The 6,318-nt window shown below is 26.8% G+C and overlaps 1 long non-coding RNA gene across 1 annotated transcript; it reads right to left on the reverse strand.

Annotated features, from left to right (window-relative positions):
* Positions 1-5,587: 5,587 nt before the first annotated feature.
* LOC107944045 (uncharacterized) lies at positions 5,588-6,295 on the reverse strand. Its single transcript, XR_001696126.2, has 2 exons — positions 6,169-6,295; positions 5,588-5,906 (listed from the first exon to the last, which is right to left on the reverse strand). It is a non-coding gene; the product is annotated as an uncharacterized lncRNA (long non-coding RNA).
* Between the last annotated feature and the right edge of the window lie 23 nt (positions 6,296-6,318).

Here is a 6,318-nt window from a genome sequence, read left to right on the forward strand (position 1 = left end):
ATTATTGAAAACCTTCATTTGAATCAAAATGAAAATTTTCAATATTTAATATTTTAATTTTTTACTTAATATAAAAATTTAAAAAAAAATAGAAAGTGTTGAATAAGATAGGTAGGTAGCTATTTATCACTTAATATAGAAAATATTAAGTTGATTTTATTTTATTAAAAAATTTAAATAAATTGTCTTTTTTGTTAAAAAATGAGATATTCAAATTAACGTACTTATCCTTCATTCAAACTATCCAAAATAATATAAAATATTATGTTAATAAGATTAAAATTAAAAAAAATCTTTGAAAAATCAATATTTACTTTTATCAAATAATATAACTGTACTCAATACTTATATTTACCAAAAAATTTCTAATATAAATTTAGCAGAAAAAATTCAATACTTAATTTTTCAGCATTTAAAATTTCAATTTATCAGACACATATTTAGTTGATACTATTTCTACTGTAACAATTAGGAAGATGTGAGTTCGAGCCTGATTAAACATGCTTTTCTTCCGGTTTAAGGGTTAAGAAGGAGTTATGGATAAGTAGGCATGGTATAAAAAAATTATTGACATAGACGTAGTATTATAAACTTTAATTTTTATTTTTTTATTTGTTTTACATATTCTAGTTGTTATATAATTCTTTTTGGAATAATGATTTATTTGACCTTCCAACTTTAAAAAAAAAAAAAAAGAAGTCATTTTTGCACACCATTTAATTTTCACCCTTTTTACTATTGATCTTACGATGTTTGTCAAATTATTCCAAAATAATAAATGGAAAAATTAACGTCTGTTAACTTTACTAACATGATACACACGTGAATTGTCACATTAAAATTAATTTTTTTAATATTTAAAATTTCAATAATTATTAAATAAATTATTATCATTATTAAAAATTGTAAAAAAACATAAAAATATTTTTAAAATTTTAAAAAATATCTTAAAGTGATTTAGCAAATAATGAGGAAAAGAATTATACATTCAACCTTGCTAGGCAAGATGTCTCCCTTATGACATTGTTTTTAATTTTCCCCTTTTTTTATAATTAATTATACTGAATTTTTTTCCTTTAATGGATTGTCTGGTCATGAGTGTAATAATATAAACAAAAATATTATTTGTTACATATGTATTATAATAATGAGACATAAAATAAAAAAATAATTAGTATACGTTTAAATTTGAAATTAGAAAAAAAAAAGTAAAAATTCTTATAAAAAATAAGATATTTTCAAAATAAGTAATTTTTTCCTCCTATTTGTTAAAAGTAAATTATAAAAGTGGGTAAATATTACCAATTGAATTAGTTTATTGTAAACTCATATACTAAAATATATGTAAAAATAAAAATATTCTTATCAAATGTAGCATGAATGATTAAAAAAATAGAATTTATATTACATGTACCAACATCGGATATATATTTAAATGTTTTTTCCATGAACCAAATAATGTGATCTTATATTTTTAAAAATAAATATAAATACAATTTTCCTTTTTGATAAAGCATCGAGTCAATAAAAATAAATAAATACTCCATCCACCTAATACTTTGGGGATAAAACCATGCATGCATCAAATTAATATAAAAAAAAACAATTTGAGAATACCTCTCATTTAAAGAAAACTGAAAAGAATTGAAACAAATTTAAATAGTTAACTTATTATAGTCGAAGAAGAAATTAATACTGATTATTAATGGAGAAGCACTATTTCAACCATATATGAAATCAAATATAAACCCAACCTAATAAATATAAGCAACATATTGTTTCGGCTTTCAACCATCCATTGAAGCATATTTAACATGATTTAATGTTTATCTTGTTATATAAGTTTTTATCTCGATGATTGATAGTGTTTACACTTATATTTGTACTGTAGATTTTAATTTTGAGAATTGGCCGTTAGCAATAGTGCTGAGGGAAGGCACCAATTTGCTCTTATGTGCGTCGTATAAAAAGTTGGTCTCATCTTGTTATGATTGTAACTTAATCAAACATATTTAGCATTGACACATTCTTTTTAATATTAAACATTGTATATACTAAAGTGTTGAATTTTGCACCAATTTCATTTGTATTAATCATTATATACTATTTTAATAGTTAATTGACCGGTATACACCGTCACATTAATTTGTTTCACCCAATTTTAATTGTAGAGCTTATTCTTTATGTTTACAGGTAATAAATGTTTTAAATTAAATAAAATTAAACAAAATTATCATTTGTATACATATACCAAGAAATTAAAAATTCTCAAATCTAGTTTTATTTTTTGAAATTGCATTCCAAGACACAATGCCAACATATATGTATATGTTAAAATAGCCGCTTCTCTCCTGTTTATATACATGAAAAGATTTAATATATGAATAGTTTTTTTTTTAAAAATATCGATAAATTTAAAATGATATATGTTAATAGATATTTAAAGAAATGCAATGAAAAAATTCAACATTATTTATTAAAACTATAAATTCGATTTCTCAAAAAGAAAAAAAAATGGAGGTAAAGATTAGAGAAAGAAGAAGACCCACAGCATTTATGATGAATATAAATACACCATAAAACAAAAGTCCTGTTGCTTGCCTCATTTGGGTAGCTTGTGAAGAGCAAAATATTAAATGAATGGTTAATAATTTTTATTCTCCCTTTTATATATGCTGGGTAAATGCAAGGAACAAAGAGACAGGATTTAATATTTCTGCCCTGAATTATGGTAACACTTCTCATCTAACTTCACTCATTACTGCCTTATAAGTTGCTGATTCAGACAAGTGACTGACTGGCAACTATATTGGGTTGCCCAGTATATAAACCCCAAATGAGTCATCGCAACTTTCTCTTTCGGTAATAAATCAAAACAATTAATTTTAGTTTCAATAGCAGTATGTACTCCTTTATACCGTTTAATATTTTAAATTATCTTTTGATCTTATTTATTCTTATTGTTTATAATTACATTTAAAAATAAAATATAATTATTTAGTTGCGTTATTGAAAATAATAATATTTTTATATAAATATATTTACATGTATATATATATATATCAAAATTTTAAAAATATATTAATAAATTCAAAACATATTTATGTACCAATATCAAAACAAAAATAATACATCTATTATAAGAATGCCAAGTATCTTAATAGTCCGGTTTCTAACGATTAGGTTTCGAGACGTCTTTTTTTCCTCCTTTAATGGGCTAGTATTTTATGTTTTCTTACTTAAATGTATGGTCTTCTTTATTCGTTGACCTCTAAAATTTTGTTACCTCAATATATCTTTCCTTAGTTTGAATATTCATTGTTATAAGTCCGGTTATTCATCAAAATGTTGATCCAGGGTTTTACACAAAAATATCATTTTAGATAAAAAAAATTAAGTCAGATTTGTGCGTTAATATTCAAGCTTAATTTGATCTAATCTAATCTATTTTTATGTTTATAATATGTTGTTTTATTTTATATATTATATACTTCAACATCATATGAAAAAATAGATATAATATTTAAAAACATGTTAAGTAGCTTATATTTAAAATTTTAATAAAAAATATAATAGTACTAAAAGAAATGGATATATAGTCAATTACACCATTAGCTCAGTGGCAAACTTGTGTGAATTTAAAATTGATTGATATAAGATCTCTATTGTACCAAAAAGAATACCATACATAGACCTAACAAAAAACCATGATTATAAGCCCAAAGGTCAAAACGCTAACTTTGAGAAGAAAAAAAATTAAACCGCTTCATATATGGCAAACTAAGTCATTATACATCTCAATGCAAGAAATGAAAGAGGAGAAATGATATTCTTGATAAAATGCTAATTTGGTTGAAGTAGATAATATAATTATTATGATCGTTTCTCAAGTCAATATTGTGACCAATATCAAAGAGAGGGTGATAGACTTTGATGCCACTAGGCAAAGTTATGGCAATTGAAATGTTTTTTCTGTTCTCCTCTTAGGTGGAGGAAAGAGAAAAAACTGCCTATCTTAGAAACTTATGAACTGCACTTGTGCTTAAAAAAGACAGTTTTGCTTAACCTTACATTTGGAAAGACCATAACTTTAAATAATGTGTTTCTTATTCTTAATACTCGAAACAATTTGGTTTTTATTAGATTAATGGGAAAAGTTGAAGTGAAAGTTTTTTTTGAATCTATTAAGGTTATAAAAACTAAAAATAACACTTTAATGGGAAAGGACTATTGTAACCATGGATTATTTTTACTCAATATTTCTAAAAGAATTAATGGAAATGCTAGTTATTCTACTTACCTGATTGATTTTTATGATTTACCACATGCTAGATTAGAAAATGTGGGTTTTTCTATGTTAAAAGGATTATTTAACCTAGTTTAATTTCTAGTACTAGCAATACTTCTATGTAAAAATGTGAAAAACATGCTTAATCAAAACTCATTAATAAAAATGTTTAGTTCATAATGACTTAAGAGACTTAAAACAAACTATAACTAGAAGTGATCAAATATATTAGGAAAATTTATTAATTATTTTAAGAAAAATAAAGGTGAAACATGTTGGTCATTGACATCTTTATATAGCACAAACAACAGGGATAAAGCTTAGTGGGAGGGTTAGAAAATCCCACTATAGCCCTTGAAACCAGAGAATAGACTTGTCTAAAATTTTGAAACTTAATCATCTACCAAACATAACCACTACCACTAATTAGATTAGTGAGTAGCAAAACGTTGATTGCACATTAAAACAAGTCAACTAAATAAATCTCAGCTATCTAAACACATTAAGCTGTCATCTACAGAATTCTAGTTAAATCCTAACTAGGTCTCAACTAAACTCTAACGATACTTACCGAGCCATTTCACACTAAAACACGAAAAACAAATCTATTGATCCGCGAACTAACAAGTTCACCTTAAAGTATCTAGGGTTGGCGGATTATCTCCCAAAAGAGTATGCCAAATGGCGAATTCCAGTAAGGCATTCCATAAATGGGCACATTGTCGAATCCACGCAATACACCACCCTAACACTTAATGAATAATTCACCAATTTCATCTTTTTTTTTCTACCCTAGCTTACTCAACTATACACCAAGCAACATATCGATAGGATCTATGCTATAAGATAGGTTGTTACAAGCCTTTATTGTTATGAGTTTAAATTTCCACCCATCAACTAAAGTATCGTCTTCATATATTTTAGAGATCCTAACTTCTGTCGGCTCCCTAAAATAATATTTAAGTAATAGGAAGTGTTAAAATTGCAAAATAAAAAACTTGAGTTAAATCTTTAAAAGATATACACATTTTATTAACTTATAATTTTATATCTTTAAAAAAATTAAATTAATAAATATTATTTTTAAAGAAATTAAAGTATATTTTAATTTATAATTTTATAAAATTTAAAGATCCAAACATACAATTTTTCATTAGAGGTCAGGTAAACTATTATTTACTAAGAATACTTAATCGTCAAATGAGACAGTTGATCAACAATGGTAAAAGACATTCCAAAATCATCATCACAATGAGGTTTCCATTCACTCTGATAAGGCAAATGACGGGGACACACATCTCCTGCTAATATTTAAACTGATGTCTTATAGTATATGTAAGACCTAATTTTGGCCCGGGCCCATACACATACAAAAACCAAAAAATGAAACAAAAATATTAAATATCCATTTACAAAACCCGGCCCAAAACACTGGCCCAAAATACAAGCCAAGTTACAAATGGCCCAACAACAATATGCCCAAACTTGAAAACCCTAGGGTTTCCATCTGTTTCGCGCCGCAGCAATGGCCACCAGTAGCCTCCACGTACCATGCACGACCCCGGTTCGCGCATTGTTCGCCCCACGTCCTTGCGCTTCGCTCCCATGTCTTCACGGCCTGCAACACGAGCAAGAAAATGGCCTTAAACCGCTTGTATTTGGCTATAAAAGCTTTCAAGTTTTGATTGTAAAAGGGTTTTTTTTTCTTCAGAGAAATAGAATACAAAATACACACAAAATCAATAGAGAGCAACCAAGATATTTCAAAGGTGGTTATTTATTACTGCTTTCTTCTGTTTTTTTCTTTTTTTTATTCAAATCCACGATTTATATACTGAAATGTAATAAAAGAGGAAGGATAGATATACTTCCCGATTCACCTGGCAAAAAGGTTTTCCGTTGGTTGTCCACGGCGGCGTGTGCGATGGAAAGCGGCGGTGTTTGAGGGCTTGGGTAATTCGGCTGAATAGGGTGTGAGAGGGCTGAGAAAGCATCTCAAAACTTAGGGTGCGTTTGGTTCGCTGTATTGG

This window comes from Gossypium hirsutum, chromosome A02, assembly GCF_007990345.1.
Source record: "Gossypium hirsutum isolate 1008001.06 chromosome A02, Gossypium_hirsutum_v2.1, whole genome shotgun sequence".
NCBI lineage: Eukaryota > Viridiplantae > Streptophyta > Magnoliopsida > Malvales > Malvaceae > Gossypium > Gossypium hirsutum.